This window comes from Protopterus annectens, chromosome 8.part0, assembly GCF_019279795.1.
Source record: "Protopterus annectens isolate FY-2018-M chromosome 8.part0, PAN1.0, whole genome shotgun sequence".
NCBI lineage: Eukaryota > Metazoa > Chordata > Ceratodontiformes > Protopteridae > Protopterus > Protopterus annectens.
Window position 1 is genome coordinate 1,079,154,665 of NC_056741.1, and position 19,962 is coordinate 1,079,174,626.

A 19,962-nucleotide genomic window follows, 5' to 3' on the forward strand; every position below is an offset into this window, starting at 1 on the left:
CAAGCTTCATGAATCCTGGGATTATCTTTTATGATTAACTGTGTGTGTGTGTGTGTGTGTGTGTGTGTGTGTGTGTGTGTGTGTGTGTGTGTGTGTGTGTGTGTGTGTGTGTGTGTGTATTTAGAAAATAAAACACTGAGCCAGAAAGAAAAAAAAAATGAAGGCAGAAAATACTGGACTACTACAATACTAAATCACAAACTACTGAAAACATCTCTCCCACTAAATACAAGTCAGTAAATCCCAGCTTGAAAACTGAGATCAGCTGTCATCTTGACAGTAACACTGTTAGTGAAAGGGGTTTTAATAATGTGATATGTAGTACAGCACCATCTTACTCATGTATTTTAATCCTAACCCTAAGTCTGTCCCCCCAACCCTACACAAAACATGATTAAAAACATTCTACCTAACAGTAACACTATTCAAGACAAAAAAACACAGAGCATACACAACACCATATCTATCCCCTTATCTAAACCTTACTCAGACCCGCAAACAGGTGCATTTTCCTGCACACTATCTACTTCCACTGTATAAAACTTGACAGCATTAAATTCTGACAAGGTTGCATTTATATTTTGAGCATTCTTTATCTGAATAGTAGCTACACATATGCACAGAAACATAATCAGATGAACACAAGAACCTAAAATCAATGTCAACAGGCACACACTGCATGCAATGCCTGTACATATGTACACGTTTAACACAGCATAAACATCTATAAATGGATATGTGTGTGTGTGCGTGTGCATATATATGTAGATAGATAGATATAAATATAAATAACACTGGTTGCCATTTCCTTTAAACTGTAATGTTCTGCATTAAAGACTAAAGACCTTTTTTTTTTCCGGGTCTTCACCTGGTGTGAAAGACGTTTTGTCCTGACCCGGCCAGTCAAGAATCTGTCAACCATAAGAGGATGTAAAAATATGTGCTGGTATAATACCAGCACATATTTTTTCGTCCTCTTTTTTGTATAAGAAAATATGGTAACCTAGGGATCAGGAGAGCTGGTGATATTGAAGGTAACTGCTTTTTTGCCAGATCTTGCCAGGGAGGATGATACCATAGAGGTGCTGCAGTGGTTAATCATGTTGGTTACTGTCAAGTCCAACATATGTATCACATCTTGTGGGGGGTATCAAGTAGCTGTCCTAAAGTTTAGCATTGATAAGATGGGGGAATCTCTGGGCATTTCTGTTCTGGCATGGTTGGTTTTTGAATCAGTGGTTGGGTAATATAAGTCTATGAGGATCAGGGTAACAGGTTGAATCCTGATAGATTTGTAGTGGGCCAGATATTTTGGGTGGGTTACATTGAGTCAGATATGTTTGCCTGTAGGTACGTATAATTTGCATAGGGGTCTTGTCATCGGTTGACTGCACTTGAGTGTCTTGTGTGTGTCAGACTGTTTGACCAGCATGGAGGTGTGTGTCTGTCTAATATATCTTTATACTCTCCCACCTTTGGCTTTGCTGCACACATTTTGGAGTCTGGCTGTGTGACAGGATGAGTGATTAGGTAAGGATGGGTTGCTCTCTGCAGATGTGGCCCAGGTTTCTGTGAGTGCACAAATGTCACCATCTGCCAGGGTTACAAATGCTTGCAATGAGTACATTTTCCTGTTTAGACTCCTAGCATTTAGCAGCATGGCCTTTTCTTTGCATTTTGTTGAGTGTTATATGTTGGTAGTATTGACCCCATGACTTTCCCTAAAAAGGCACTGTGGGGGAGGCAAGGACCTTTGCTAGAGATCTGAAGGCCAAGTGAGACAGATGCAGGCCTTCTCTAGCAAAGCAGCATGGTCTATCAGTCATATGCTCCCAGGCTGCCAGACAGTGGATCTCCCTGGGATGACACCAGTTAGTAAGCCAATTGTTACTGACAATCATTTTCTGTTTGTATTGAGCCATCATTCCAGGTGGCGGTAGAATGCTGCTTAAGGCTAGGGACATACCTGCATGGGACACATATTCAGCAAGCTGAATCATGCCTGTCTTCCTATAGTCTAGTGAGGTACATCTGACGTCGTTCACACCACCGTGGACTAGGCCAGAGTGATAACAGTACATGTTGTGGTGTGACCTGAGTGCATGTGTGATATGGCAGATTATGGCACCTGACAGACAGGTGAGCATGACTTTCTCCTTATACAGCCTGGTGAGAGACACAGCTGTGTGTGTCACAATGGAGTCTCCTATGAGTAATATGTTGGGTTTATGGTAAGGCCTTAGTGGTTGTGAGACACTGGTGTGTGGACTATGCATGTTCTGTGGTGTGTAGATTTTTAAGTTCCCATGGGTTTTTGCCTCTGAGGTGTCCTTTGTTTGCGCTTTTGTTTTGTTGATGAGCTCCACTTATATTGGGTGCATATTGTGTAGTTGTGGGTGATGTTTACTGACTCCATATCCTGCAGGGTACCTATGTTACTGGATGATTTGTTCTGGTGTGCACATTTTCCCTTTGTCTGACCAGTGGTTCCCCTTCCCCTTATGTGTGTCTCTTTGTCCTTTTGTAGTCCAGTCATAAGCTTTGCCCACAGTGGCTGCTGTTATGTATTTGTATTTCTGGTGTGAGCAGGGTAGATGTTATAACATCACACACAGGGTAATGGGCTTCACACCTCTGAGTGTAGCTTTTTAGCAGGTTGTCCATCATTGCTCCACTACATGTGCTGTGATCCTCAGATGGTTTGTCTTGCTATGTTATTATGAGGCTGCATGTTGGCACTAGCTGTCAACCTGTCACAGACTGACATCTGGACAGGCCCATATATGACAGTCAGACACAGGCCCACACATGAGGACAGGGTGTTAATAATGCTCTGGTAAACTTAGACAGTTGGGAGACTGGTTTGGTATTTGCTTGCTTTTTCTTATGGGTATGACGTCTGCTTCTCCACTGTCTGCCATTTATGTTTTAACATGAACCTTTCTTGTTTTGCAAATAGTTTGGCAGGCAAATGCAATGTTAGGACAAGCATAACAGATATACATGGCATACCTGTGGTCCTTCTGTGACAGCCTGTCATTCCAGGGGTATGGATGGTGGCCAGTGACTAGTTGTCAATGCTGACACAGTAAGGTGGCAGCCATTTATAACCTGGCAGTACAGTAACTTTCAGGTACCTGCTGTCCTACTAGGCACCGTACCTCTCAACCTCTTAAAGCCAGAAATCTAGAGAAAGCCATAAATAATTGGGTGACAAAGGGCCAAAATAGGGAGAAGTGTTAAATCTTGCCCCTGCAAACATAGATTTTGAGAGGTACGCTAGGCACTGTGTAGGTACCTCTGAACTGTGTACTGCCCATATGAGTGGACCCCTGTCCCTGACTCGTCCATCCTTCCTGCTCTAATGGATATTGACTTTTGGACAGAGTGTACAGGTCCTACTGTAGGTGTAGCTGACATGCAAAATAGTTGGCACAGAAAGTCTTGGAACATGGACCCTGTCAATGACAGTGCTGTACCTAGGCCATTAAGCAACTACAGCCAAGTGTAAGTGCTGCCCACTTCCTGACAGTATTAACCACACATATACATAGCTCATCGACTCCTGCATATTGTGGATGTGCAACACGTTATCAAGTTGACTGAGACAGTCCTGGGAATATGTGCCCTTCTGCTATTACCATACAAACATACATGTTACTGCATTTGTATTGGAGACACGGGTGTGTTGTGGGGGGGGCATACTTGTCAATTGTACATATTTGCACAGACTGTGCAGATGTTGGCTTTACTTTTTGACTCCATTTAGCATAGTGTTGTGCCTGCCTTGGAGAATAATGGCATATCACTAAAGACCGAAGGTTAGGATGTAATGGCAGACATTTGAGTTTCAGACTTCCTACCCATCAGAGACTTCATGCAACTGCAAGACCTGCTGTAATATCACTGTGTAAGTCTGTCAGATGACTATTTCATCAGTGTCCCTATTTGTGGGCCTTTGCCAGACATTTCTTAATGGATTTCTATGGCTGACTTGCTGGGAGAGGCTGAGGTGTGAGTATGGAACAACAACATTGACATCCATGGATGTGACCTATGACCCCTAAGTTATTTGCCCCCACATACACTGCAGTGAGTTTTGTCAGCTAGGGGACTACTGCATACTCTGTGGAAGCCAGTACTGGGCAGAAATTTCCTGTTGCCTCACATAGCTCTCAGTTGTCTGCTGCTATCCCGGTAGCCACCCCATTCCCTTGCATACATGTAGCAATACCTGAGATATGCTACCAAAACATACTACTACATTCATCTGTTGTTAACAAGAATGACTTACCTTGTGCCTGCAGCAGTTGTGAGGATGGTGCTTGAGGGCTGACTTTGTCGGATGCATGAAGTATACAGCCTATACATGATAAAGTACAGGTAGTGTGATGTGTGTGGCATCCATTTTACTGTATATGTGAGTCAGAGAGAGGTGTCAGTCCATGGGTCCCTAGGGTGTCAGTGTATATGCTATGTGTTGCCTCTTTGCCAAGGCCAGGGCATACTGGGCATGCCTACGAATGTCTACAGGGACAGGCTTAGGGGTTCCTCCTCCTAGTCCCCCTGTGCCTGTGGAGGCCTTAACAATGGTGAGGGCTGTGTGCTTTTTTGCTATGATGTTCCTGGTGCATCTGTTTCCACAGGATCATATTGTGTAGCATGGCACATACTATGAACATATGGGCACATGTGGCTGGAGAGTGCTGCAAGGCTCCACCGAATATGTCAAGGCAGCAGAACCATGACTTCAGCATTCCAAACACATGATATATAATGTTCCTAGTTTGTGCATGTGCCTCATTATGGCATTCTTCAGTGGATGTGTGTGCATTTCTGATGAGTGTCACCATCCACAATTTCAGTGCGTAGTCAGCATCCCCAACAAGATGGCCATACAAGATGTTCCCCCCTGTCAAATGCTTGGCAGACCTGTGAGGCATGCCAGATGTGGGAGTCAAGATAGCCACCTGGGCTGCCAGCACACGCATTCATGATAATGCCCTGGGCATTGAGCATGACCTGGTAGTTGATGGAGTGATAGCCCTTGCGTTTGACATACACTCTACCGTCTTCACCAGGTGGTGCTTTGATGTGGACGTGAGTGCAGTCTATGGCATCCAGTACCTCTGGGTAATCTGCTACATGGTGGAAGAGATGCATATTACTGGTCCTCTCCTAAGGGGTGCTGGGGAAATAAATGTGCTTACTGGCATGTGACCACATGGCATCCAGGAACTGGTGGAGTACCCTGGATGCAGATGCCTGTGAGACCCCCATGATGTCCCCAGTAGGTCTTTGGAAAGTACCTGTAGCTAGTATTCTTAAGGCTACACATACTTTGTTTTTAACTAGGATGGGTTCTCCTCTGTTGGCTCTGGGTCTGAGGTGAGGCTGGCAAAGCTCGGTGAGTTGCTGAAGTATGTACCTGTCCACTCTGTTGCACTCTAGTATCTCCAGATCATGTAGCCCCTGGAAGGTTACCCTGGGTCTGAACACACTTCTCCTCCTCAGTCTGGCCCGGTCTTCAGCATTAACCTCATCACTGCCCTCAGTCAAAGCACATACAGATGTAGCAAAGCAGTATAAGCCCCTAACATTTTGTCAGTTAAAATTCCCAAGTGTGTACACCAATGGTGCAGAGTATGTGGGGAAAAACAGACTGAAAGGTGTTTGCATACTTTATATTGATGTGCTGCAGATGCTGCCTGTGTGTTTGGCTGACTATGATATATTCCACCTGCCAACTATATTACTGAGGGGTATGAATAGGCCACTGTGAGTGGCAGAGTCCATATTAGTGATTTGTGGTTCACTTCCTTTATTCTGCTATTTACTTTTTTTGCTCTATTTCCACTGTGTTTAAGCCCTGCAGCACGCTGTGCAAACTGTTATATTTAGTGTAAACACTCCTAAGTAGAAAACGCCCTCTCCTGGGCACGAAAATGGTTATCATTTCTTGAAGCAACTAAGCACAGCTAAGCAGCCTCAGACACACCCCCTTGTTTAGCTGTGCTTAGCTCTGTGCAAATAGGAGCCGTGGAGCTCCAATATGCTTACACCAAGCATGACACACACTCTTCTCATGTCACCTGTTTCTTCTGCTTACACCACTGCATTATAACTGCTACACAGTTAGGTACCTGCAGACACAGTCTCCCATTTTGCTATTCAATAAATTTAGTTAATTTACATAACCCACTGCCTTACTCCCTAGTTATACCACTACACCGGAGCCTATGTCCTTATCAACTACTGTTACCTGTTATTGTTATGAGTCTGCATGCTGCCCATTATAATGGCAGAATTCATCTTTCACATTTAATTGACTTTTTACATTTTTTAAAAATTTTCTGAACAATCACGTTTGCATGCTGCTGCGATCCGCTTAAACGGCCGAAATCGGCGCCAACAAGGATGCTTATCTGCTTGCTGGATCACAGATTCACCTCATTTGCATGGTTTTCATCAGCAGATGAGGTGATTTGCATTTTCGATGGTGTCCATATCAGAATAGTGCTGGGAGGCTCGTGCATGCCCCCGGCCTTGTTTACTGGATCGCACAGGCTCCGATCTCCGTGTTCATGCCGTGCCACTATTCTTACATGGAGATTAGCTTTGTGTAAGCTTTATTGATTCCTGTCCATAAATATAGATATAGATACAGATATAGATATAGATATAGATATAGATATAGATACAGATATAGATACAGATATAGGTATAAATATGGATATAGATATGTGTGTGTATGTGTGTGAGTGAGTAGATATAGATATAGGTATAGATATGGATATATATATATATATATATATATATATATATATATATATATATATCCATATCTATACCTATATCTATATCTACTCACTCCCACTGATTCTTTTTTCATCTCCTCCTTTAACAAGACCGCAATCACCCCCACAAATCATACCAAACTCTTAGGAGGTGAAATAGATAATCATCTTAGATTTGACCTGCATATTTCTATAACCATAACAAAGTATATAAAAAACTTGGCCTACTGTATCGCAATAAAAAATTCCTCACTGACCACTCCAAAACTACAATAGTGAAGACTCACCTACTATCCACCCTACTTTATGCCTCCCCTGTGCTTACAAATCTCCGCAAATCCGACCTAAACAAACTTGATAGCTGTTATAATAAGATAGACAAATTCGCTACAACCTCTCCCATCATAACACATCACTGTGAATGCCTAAAAAAACTCGGTTGGCTAGAACTACCACTACTACTTCAACTCAATCAACTATCACTAGTCCACAAAATAATACATAACTCTGATAACACCTCAGCCCTACAAAATGTTTTGCAACCCTATACAACCACCAGGCCCTTGAGGTCTAGCACACAAAACCTCCTCAAAGTAACCAAATATAACAATGAAGCTGATAAGTCTGTCTACAGCCACTATATAGCAAAAACCTGGAGCTCCCTTCCTGCCCACATAACTGACAACAAATCCTCATCACAGTTCAAGAAACTTGTTAAAACTCACTTTTTGAATAATCGACTGTGCTCCTGTATCCCCCCTGGCTAATGTCTCATCAGAACCCTTCACCTAACTTAAGTAACTCTGCTAAGCCAACCAATTATAGCTCTGTACCCACTTAGGACTGTTAATCTACTGCTCATCCCATCTCTCTAGGAGTTAGGGAAAACTACCCCAGCAATGTTGTGCTTTCCATAAGCAACTAAAACTAGGAGAAGACATATTGTAAATCAATTTGTTATCCTTCTCAACTAAAACCAGGCGAAGACATATAGTAAATCACTTTGCTATCCTTCTCAACTATAGCGAGCATCATCTGCTCTTTTGGAGCCTTATTCTACATCTCTCTGCTTTTACTCTCATAGTAAATCTATCACAGGAATCCTAAACTTAGGAATATCTTCTAAAATTTAATATTATATTGTACAGAATGAATGTATCCAATTTGTTAGTTAATATGTATGTAAAAAAACAAATAATCTCCGTGGTATCCCCGAAGTCTCAAAACAACCCACTAAAGTGTAACGGGTCCAAAAACAAAACAGTATAAGAAACTTCTCTGTGTAGAAGATTTTAAGACGAGTTTAAGTTCGCTACTTCTACTACTATTGTCTGATCTGATTAATATACAGTGATTAACTAGAAATATATGGACTGAAAATCTTCCACACAGAGAAGTTTCTTAAACTGTTTTAATATGTATGTCAAAGTCTCTTCTATGGAATTTGCATGTCAAAAGTCTGTCCTTAAAACTATGTTTTGTAAAAAAAAATTGTTCTCTTGGAGCTTTTCTCCCCAGGCCTCCACTGAAAATGGACTTGTAATTCAGTTGGACTCTCCCAATCAACAAATGTAAAATAAAATAAAATAAATAAATAAATATTCATTTACATGGCTTCTCACTCTCCCAGTCTAGACAGTAATATGGCATGGCTAGCAAATCCTTGTCATGTTGTTATGTGAGGCAAGCACTTGAGACAGGCTGCTCTCAGCAGCCAGTCTTCCTGCTTCCCTGGCAATCTCTGTCATTTGGTTACAGACCACAATAAGAGCAGGTGGTCTGATCTTCAGAGAAAAAGGTTTCTCTTGTGGGCATTTTTTTATTTTGTCAAACGTTGGCAAAGCATCATATATATCTGCAGGTGGTTTATTGATTTATTTCACTCATTTATTCCGCATGCCTGCTTCCTAACTTATAATCATTAAGAGTGGTAAAGTCTGAATTAGGATATAACAGCATTTCCAGATTTGCTGTGGGTTATCTCTAAGAAATACACCATTGCCTTTCAGGATGTAGCATAAACTTATGAGTCACAGACAAAAACCAGTAAGGCAACCCTCTACACAATTCAATATCCTAATCATAGGTGACTCTATTATCTGACACACCAACATGCCACTCAACAAGCTGTGCATGGACAGAGTCATGCTCAGTTGTCTATCAAGTGCAATGACTTACTGCATTGCACATACACTCAAGTTCTTTCAGCACAGATGCACATATGCCACAGTCATAGTGCACAGAGGTAGGAATGACCAGAGATGTACCACCCTGGACTATATGAAGAGAGACATGATGCAGCTCTCGGAATATTTGTCTAGCCTTGTGAAACATTCTCTAAAACAATAAACCACCGAACCACTGGGACTGTAGGACAACCCACTTAACCACTGGGACTGTAGGACAACCCACCGAACCACTGGGACTGTAGGACAACCCACTGAACAACTGGGACTGTAGGACAACCCACCAAACAACTGGGACTGTAGGACAACCCACCGAACAACTGAGACCGTAGGAAAACCCACCGAACCACTGGGACCGTAGGACAACCCACCGAACCACTGGGACCGTAGAACAACCCACCGAACCACTGGGACTGTAGGACAACCCACTGAACCACTGGGACCGTAGGACAACCCACCGAACCACTGGGACCATAGGACAACCCACCGAACCACTGGGACTGTAGGACAACCCACCGAACCACTAGGACTGTAGGACAACGTCAGTTTATTAGAAAATATCAAAAAGTAAACGAAATTACCGCTTTCCTCCCAAAGTGTCCTGAGGCAAATCACAGCACCAAAATCACAAATACAACCAACCAGGACACACCACGAGAACTCTAATATTTTCCAAATGTACTTTATTCCAAAAACGATAACAAGGAATGAGCGCTTTCGCGTGCTTCTTGCACGCTTCTTCGGATACAAATTACACAATTCAACCTGATCTTTTATATACTACTATAAGTGCTGAACATCATTGACCTATTAAGCAATCAATCAATCAATCAATTGTCAATTAATTCAAGCATCATTGTATGAAAAAACTCAGTAAAAACTTCAAAACGGAGCTTTAAAGTTCAGCATAAAATATTAAATTCAAACAATAGTTGCTCTTACACATATGATAGCTCATTCAAATGTTTATACATTCTGTTACAAAAACGAACATTTTACGAACCATAATTATAACTATGAACCGATAAAAACATTATAAAACTTTATAAAACATGGCAAAAGTTACATGAATACCTCTTACTAAGCTACTTCAACATTAAAAACTCATCTTGATGCCAAAGTATATCTATGTACAGAAAACACTGTTCGAATAAACATCATGTGTTTATGACTAATATCAGTGATATTTACTTCAACTCAGTATATACATATATACAAAAAATAATCCCATATGTTTTTAAAATCTTTGAATATTGTATATAATCTTTCATGAACAACTCAAGTTATTCTTGCAAATCATTCCGTGTTACATTTCAAAGGTTTCAACTTTACCTGCAAGTACATATTCAATAGATGTAATCCAATCTCATACATAATTCTATTAAAAGACGACTGGATGGATAAGTCACCCGCAGTGAATAAGAATTCAAACTTATTAATTAAAAATTACCTATCAAACTGAATAACATTCTGATGCTGGTTTCGGGTCTGCCATCCCTGAGAGATCACTCACTGTATTCATGTTCATGAATAACCATAGACCTGTGTGAATGGTCGATGTTAAAAATATGATTGTAGTTATCTTGTTTATTTCAGTTGACCTGCATAGTTGGTCACCAGATCTACATATAATGCAGCCTCCTAATGTTTAGACAAACATCCATCCTTCCTCATATAGATGTTGTACTATCGTCGCTGTTGTAAATAGTCATCAGCTCTATCAACATATAACTGAAACTATCTAGAGCAACGAACGATGGTGCGTAATGTTCGTTGTAATATCATAACATTTGACTTCTCAGTGGGTTCTCAAATGTTACTGAGAACAAAACCAAACATCCCTCATTGTTATTATGAATACCATTGTATTATCGCTTTAATTCTAATTTGGCTGACTTTATATATTCAAGTATTCCCATGGGATCCTCCTACTTAATCTCGCGATATCATTTTTTGTTGTTGTTTCTAAAGTATGGAAACTCAGGCTTCTCTAAACGGTGTTGAGAAATATAAGTGAAGTAAATATTCTGCATCTCTGGAGTGAACCCCATATATAAAAAATTAAACAATAAACAAACTTAAATAAAAAGTAAAATGAAAATAAAAATATAAATAAGAATGATCAATACTGGATGTTGAAGCTTCTGTCGGACAGACAGGAGACTTCTGCTTATAATGCTCCCATATAGATTTAACTGTGAGATTCTCTGGTATCAAGATGTTAAAGATGGTACATATTAGCTTCATGCTTGCTGTTGTCTTGGCTCAGATATAACTAATAGAAATATGGCTAGTCACTGTGTTAAATCTAAGTGATTCCAATAAAAAATATATATGTATTTAAATATCATTGCCTTCAAGCCTATGTGGTTCAAAAACCTAAATTTAAATGAGTTTAAATTTATATATGCTGTCATGATGAAATATTCCTAGTTTTCACACTGTGATAACGTATGTATACTCTTCTTCTACTCAGATAACTCTCTGCTGTATGCATCATCATACAAATACTATTCAACAGTTGATATACAGGCTTGGAAGGAACCAAACTAACATCTAAGATGTTGTAGTATTACTCCTACTCTTCATTGTATAAAAGGTTTGATACTAACATAATTGTTTATTCCTGGTTCTCTGTGAGCCCCTGTTCTAAAAATCCATTCCATCTCCAGTCTTGCTAAGGTATTGCTATTATCCCCCATCCTGGGCCCAATGGGCACTGTTTGTAGTATTCTAAATTTAAAATTGTGTGTTGGATTTGAATTAATATGTTTAGCTAGTGCGTTCAGTTCCAGATGTTTGCGTATATCATACATATGGTTATATATTCGCTCTCTAAGTCTCCTCTTGGTGAGGCCTATATAAAAAACTGGACATAGATCGCAATTAGCCATGTATATTAAATTTTTAGTGTTACAATTGGTCCATCTCCTGGGGAGAAAAGTAAAATGGCCATGTGGATGTGAATATTCTTGTATGGTATTAATGTATGGACACATACTGCAACATTCACAGGGATACGTTCCTGGGTTCTGAGCATTACTTGCCACAGCTAAGGTGTTGTGCTGTGGCTGTGCTGAAAAAATAGTTTTCAGATTGTCACATGTCCGGAACACAAAACCAGGTTTCTCACCAACTATCATCCTGGTTTCATCTGCTGTAATGAGGATGTTCCAATGTCTAGATATAATGTTTTTAATTTCGTTGATATCATTAGTGTATTTCAAAGTTAAATTGACCTTATTGTTACTTTTATTATATGTTGGTACTAATCCATATTTCACACTCTTCTCTCCATTCCTTATTCCACAGTACCTATTCTGTACTACAAACTCATTATTCTCATGGGGTATAATCTTAAGTCTCGTTTCCTGTACTAATCAGCTGTTATAGCCCCTGGCTATAAACTGCCTTTCCATCTTATCAGCCTCTGTTTGTAATGTAGCTCGATCTTTACATACTCTGTTCAGCCTCCAAAATTGTCCATTCAGTATCCCCTGGAACATAAATCTCGGATGCATGCTTCTATACTCTAATAAAGTGTTCCTCCAGCATGTTTTTCTAAACATCTTATGTGACAGTCTTTCTTCATTATCATAATATAACGTTAAATCTAAATAATTAATTTCATTATATGAGTATTCATAGGTAAATCTCAGAAAGGTCGTTGTTGTTTCTATATATTCTACAAACCTCTTCAGCTCATCTGTAGTACCATCCCATGCCAATATAATATCATCCACGAATCTCCTGCAAATACGTATTTTCTCCATCCAGGGATTATCAAATATGTATTTCTGCTCCCAATTATGCATTACTAAATTCGCAAAAGAATTTGCGCATGGGGTGCCCATAGCGACACCCCATGTTTGTAAATAGTATTTATTGTGAAACATAAATACATTACAGTTCAATACCAGTTCCAAAAGTTGCCCTATCAGGATCTGTCTATCTCTTGAGAAGCCACTCGTAGCAACCATTATTTCCCTTATGGCCTGTATGCCATGTTCATTGGGGATACAGGTGAACAAATCACGGACATCTAATGTGACCAAAAGTAATTTCCCATTCCTTTTCTCTAATTTGTCGAAAGGCTCTAAATCTTTCAGCAAATGCTGGGTGTCTCTAAGAATAGTGTGTGTATTATTCACTATTGGCCTCAGTATTTTCTCAAGGAATACTGAAATGTTATACGTTGCCCATTGTCTGCCTGATACTATAGGTCGCATGGGTATCGGTGTAGCCTGTTTGTGTATTTTCGGCAGGCCTTTCAGTATTGGTATAAGTGGTTCCTCAATAAGAAGAAAATCAAACATCTCTTTGCTTACTTGTCTACACATCAGTATGTCATACAACTCATCTCTCACAGTATTAATTATTTTCTTCACTCCTTCTGTTGTTAACTCTTTGTAAGTATTATTTTGAGTTAAAGTAGCTTCTACATTCCTGATATATTCTGCTCTATCTAGAACCACTACTCCACCCCCTTTATCAGCATTGGTTATTAAGATGTCTTCATTTTGCTTCAAGATCATTAAGGAATTGTATTCATCCTTCTCTAGATTAAAATATCTATTTCTAACTTGTTTAGTGGTGTTAAGGTTATATAAATCTCTCTCACAACTTTTCACGAAGCATTCTACATTAGAAGGCAAAATCGGGGAGAAAGTGCTCCTGCGTTTAAGCATACTTATAGCAGTTTGTGAATGTTGCCCCTAGTTTTTAAAAAACATATTAAGAGCTACTTTTCTAGCAAATAACCTTATATCAATCAACGTTTCAGCTAATTTACTGCATTGCGATGGTACATAATTCAACCCCCTATTAAGGAGCGAAGTTTCAGGTAAAGACAAAGCATACCCAGAAAAGTTAAATACCAATGAAGTCAGTTCCAAAACTTCTTCTGTTGTCTTTCTTGCCTGTCGGCTGAAAACTTGCGTTTTCTGGGACCTCTGCTCGTAGACCTCCCTCTGGTGTATGTGTTCATTCTGATCGGAAAAGGGGCATCAATGTCCCTGGTGTGTGTTGCCGTGGATTTTCTGATAGTTCCTGTTCTACTGGAATCATCAGGATGTTGTAGTGCTAGCTGGTTAGGAGGTGGTGTCGATTCGTCTGTATTGACGTTCAGTACATCCACTCTGTTAATCTGATGTTCGCCTGTATTGTTGACGTCTAAGGCCGACGACAATCGGCCTGAAGTACTTGCTTCACTCTCATCCGGTTTCCTCTGATTCATACGGTAGTGACGTGGTGTAGGTGTCACATGATTATCAGTTGTTTTCGGCCAAACAAAAATGTTCGCATTTCTGAAATCATGTACATCTCTCATTAATTTCTTCTGTTTTATGCCTCTCAACTTCTCACTAAACAAATTAATTTGTACAGATACATCTTGAAGTTTCCTGGTAAATATATCCGAGTGAAACCTCTCTGTTATCACTCGGTATGCTGCATCTATCTCTTCTTTTAACACAGTCTCTATGGGTTCAAAGTATTCAAGCAACAAATGTATATATTTGTTGCTAAGCTCTAAGTTCAGATCTTGCCACTTTTTCAAGAGGTCTGGGTATTGCTGTCCATAAGTCGGCATGCATAGCACGCGCATCCCCCTCGGGACAACTTTGAAATTAAGGCAAACTTGGAGATGCTTGCGCTGCCAGGATAGTCTCTGTAACTTGTATAAATTATTCTCTAAACTTCTCAATGATGTAAAAAATTCCGTCATATTATTCTCCGATTCATTTTTTTCTGTGAGTATTGTCAACATTGTCAGGAAAGTCAAGAGTCAATAGGGGATTACCTCTGCTGGGTAAAAAAGCATCCAATCCCAAAATACCCATACGATTAGTGGGGTTGTAATCCAATTCTATGGTCGTGTTCTCCATAGCGTGGAGGTAGCAGCAACAAATGGAAGAAAATATCAAAAAGTAAATGAAATTACCGCTTTCCTCCCAAAGTGTCCTGAGGCAAATCACAGCACCAAAATCACAAATACAACCAACCAGGACACACCACGAGAACTCTAATATTTTCCAAATGTACTTTATTCCAAAACGATAACAAGGAATGAGCGCTTTCGCGTGCTTCTTGCACGCTTCTTCGGATACAAATTACACAATTCAACCTGATCTTTTATATACTACTATAAGTGCTGAACATCATTGACCTATTAAGCAATCAATCAATCAATCAATTGTCAATTAATTCAAGCATCATTGTATGAAAAAACTCAGTGAAAACTTCAAAACGGAGCTTTAAAGTTCAGCATAAAATATTAAATTCAAACAATAGTTGCTCTTACACATATGATAGCTCATTCAAATGTTTATACATTCTGTTACAAAAACGAACATTTTACGAACCATAATTATAACTATGAACCGATAAAAACATTATAAAACTTTATAAAACATGGCAAAAGTTACATGAATACCTCTTACTAAGCTACTTCAACATTAAAAACTCATCTTGATGCCAAAGTATATCTATGTACAGAAAACACTGTTCGAATAAGCATCATGTGTTTATGACTAATATCAGTGATATTTACTTCAACTCAGTATATACATATATACAAAAAATAATCCCATATGTTCTTAAAATCTTGGAATATTGTATATAATCTTTCATGAACAACTCAAGTTATTCTTGCAAATCATTCCGTGTTACATTTCAAAGGTTTCAACTTTACCTGCAAGTACATATTCAATAGATGTAATCCAATCTCATACATAATTCTATTAAAAGACGACTGGATGGATAAGTCACCCGCAGTGAATAAGAATTCAAACTTATTAATTAAAAATTACCTATCAAACTGAATAACATTCTGATGCTGGTTTCGGGTCTGCCATCCCTGAGAGATCACTCACTGTATTCATGTTCATGAATAACCATAGACCTGTGTGAATGGTCGATGTTAAAAATATGATTGTAGTTATCTTGTTTATTTCAGTTGACCTGCATAGTTGGTCACCAGATCTACATTTAGGTTTTTGAACCACATAGGCTTGAAGGCAACGATATTTAAATACATATATATTTTTTATTGGAATCACTTAGATTTAACACAGTGACTAGCCATATTTCTATTAGTTATATCTGAGCCAAGACAACAGCAAGCATGAAGCTAATATGTACCAGCTTTAACATCTTGACACCAGAGAATCTCACAGTTAAATCTATATGGGAGCATTATAAGCAGAAGTCTCCTGTCGGTCCGACAGAAGCTTCAACATCCAGTATTGATCATTCTTATTTATATTTTTATTTTCATTTTACTTTTTATTTAAGTTTGTTTATTGTTTAATTTTTTTATATATGGGGTTCACTCCAGAGATGCAGAATATTTACTTCACTTATATTTCTCAACACCGTTTAGAGAAGCCTGAGTTTCCATACTTTAGAAACAACAACAAAAAATGATATCGCGAGATTAAGTAGGAGGATCCCATGGGAATACTTGAATATATAAAGTCAGCCAAATTAGAATTAAAGCGATAATACAATGGTATTCATAATAACAATGAGGGATGTTTGGTTTTGTTCTCAGTAACATTTGAGAACCCACTGAGAAGTCAAATGTTATGATATTACAACGAACATTACGCACCATCGTTCGTTGCTCTAGATAGTTTCAGTTATATGTTGATAGAGCTGATGACTATTTACAACAGCGACGATAGTACAACATCTATATGAGGAAGGATGGATGTTTGTCTAAACATTAGGAGGCTGCATTATATGTAGATCTGGTGACCAACTATGCAGGTCAACTGAAATAAATAAGATAACTACAATCATATTTTTAACATCGATCATTTATACAGGTTATGGTTATTAATGAATATGACTACGGTGAGTGATCTCCAAGGGATGGCAGACCCGAAACCAGCATTAGAATGTTATTCAGGTTGATAGGTATTTTTAATTAATAAGCTTGAATTCTTATTCACTGCGGGTGACTCATCCGTCCAGTCGTTTTTTAATAGAACTATGTATGAGATTGGAATAGATCTATTGAATATGTACTTGCAGGTAAAGTCGAAACCTTTGAAGTGCAATACGGAATGATGTGTAAGAACAACTTGAGTTGTTCATGAAAGATTATATACAATATTCCAAGATTTTAAGAACATATGGCATCACTTGTTGTATAGATGTATACACTGAGTTGAAGTAAATATCACTGATATTAGTCATAAACACATGATGTTTATTCGAACAGTGTTTTCTGTACATAGATATACTTTGGCATCAAGATGAGTTTTTAATGTTGAAGTAGCTTAGTAAGAGGTATTCATGTAACTTTTGCCATGTTTTATAAAGTTTTATAATGTTTTTATCGGTTCATAGTTATAATTATGGTTCGTAAAATGTTCGTTTTTGTAACAGAATGTATAAACATTTGAATGAGCTATCATATGTGTAAGAGCAACTATTGTTTGAATTTAATATTTTATGCTGAACTTTAAAGCTCCGTTTTGAAGTTTTTACTGAGTTTTTTCATACAATGATGCTTGAATTAATTGACGATTGATTGATTGATTGCTTAATAGGTCAATGATGTTCAGCACTTATAGTAGTATATAAAAGATCAGGTTGAATTGTGTAATTTGTATCCGAAGAAGCGTGCAAGAAGCACGCGAAAGCGCTCATTCCTTGTGATCGTTTTTGGAATAAAGTACATTTGGAAAATATTAGAGTTCTCGTGGTGTGTCCTGGTTGGTTGTATTTGTGATTTATTAGAAAATAGTAAAAAACACTCAGTCCAATAGTTAAGCACTTTCATAAGTAAAAAATGATTTCATCAGAACAAATAATGCTAGATCAATAAAATATTTAAATATACTTACCACAACTCAATTAATTAGGCAATTATGCATAATTACTATTCTTAAAGTGCGCCTGTCCTTAAAATGCTTACACATAATTCCAAATGTATAAAATTCTGTTATGAATCATTCTACCATCATCAAGAATGATGCTGCAATATGAGCAAAATATTGTAAACTTCAACAACTGGCTAAGCTTCTGGTGTCATTCAAAAAGGGTATAAAATGTATCTGCCTGGAAGAATATGATAGACAGGGCAAACCGCTTTGCCAGAAAAGGCTTGTTCCTTTCCCCCAAGGCTTTTGTATATTGGCTAAACCCTTGTTCACCCCATGGGGGCTATTTTAGGCAAAGTCAATCTTCTAAAGCTTTCAATATAAAACAGAATCCATTCAAATAAAGGTACTGTGTTCAGTGCTAGAACACATAACAAAAAAGCTCCATTCCAAACAAACACTCCTTACCTTGGAGAACATTGATGTAACTATCATTATGGATATCTGGTCCAAGACAACTGAGAGCACTCTATCAGTGCTTTAGACCTTACCATATGTTCAGACCCACCACATTAGATAGACACTGAATGTAGTGGTGTCAACATATTTTTTAAAAATAATTCACCTCCAGACTTATTAGACAAGATAATGACCTGGAACACCTGCACATTCAACTCACTGTTAATAAAACCTGTACCTTATCTTATCTTATTTTATCTTATTATAACAAACTAAACGACCCCTCTATGTCTACTCATTCCATACCTGCTACCTGAGCATTAAGCCAAACATCATTTTCCTGGGAGACAGGGACTACTTTCCCATAAACTGTGAGATTTATACACTTTCAAACGTACATGTCAAGAAATTTCTGGACTTCATCAATACAAATTCTCTGAGCCAGATAGTACATAACTCAGTCAGAGGCAATAAAATCCTAGACTTGGCTCTTTCCAATATTGGAAACCTTTGCTCCTCACCAATTGTAACTTCTTTCCCTGTCATATCAGACCACATATTAGTCACATTCAACATAAGAAACTGAAGGGAACTGCTTTATTCTACACACCACACATGCAGCATTAAGAACTTCATGTCTGATCACAAATACAACATATACCCAGTGCAGCTGCCCCTTTCACACCACCCTGTCTAAATTACTGCTCATAGAAATGGCTTATTCTTCAAAGTATAACACCCACTCTTATCCCCAGCCATACTTGTGGCCTCTACAGGTATCACGTTTCTTAATATGTGTAATCTCAGCCTCAGTAAATTTCACTGCCCATTCATTCTCTTTTTAATTTATCATCTCTGCATCTTGACCATTTAGACAATGCTGTGATGATGATGCTCATTAATTCCCCAACACTGGCTCAAGAGTCAGTTATACAGCAACTTTCATCTCAACAACCATAAGAGATCTTTTCACATTTTTCTAGTAGTTGTAATCCCTTCCCTAGTTGACTGATTTGTGGGTATACAGATGCAAAGGTCTGCTATTCCTTTCAGTGCTAGCACACTTGTACTTTTGCATGCTATCATAAAGGCTACTGAATGACTGCAATTTGGCAGTGCCAGTCACATGTCCCCAGCCTATATAGAGCATCACACATACCTTTCTTCAGTAGCTATTGCACCACTTATTTCTCCAACTATGAGTTTTTAGACATCTGCCACACATCCTCAACATTCCTCCCTGACTCTTCTAACACTCAGATCATCAGCTGAGCCTGACGTATGTGGGTTACCCTCAGGGCTTCATGTCTCTATGCTACAGAGTGGACTTCAGCCATTCCCATTTTGCTCATGTGATTACTACTTCCCACTTTTGCTTTGCATTGTATCCTGTGTAGCTGGGAAATCTGTTATGGATGTGAATAATCACATTCCAGTATCAAATCTTGTCTATCAATTAATTCCCATGGGGAACCTGTGCTTATTTTCCCAAGACATCCATGTTCTCTCAACAACATTTACTACTAAATTCCACAAAAATAAGTTCATTGGTAATTATAAATTGTTTCATGCATGATGCCCATTACCAAGGAGTCATACTTATTTTAACTCTAGTTCATTAATGCTCACATTTTCCTTTCTTTTCCAACTAATCTTCAGTTAATGACATTCCTCTACCTCTATGGACTT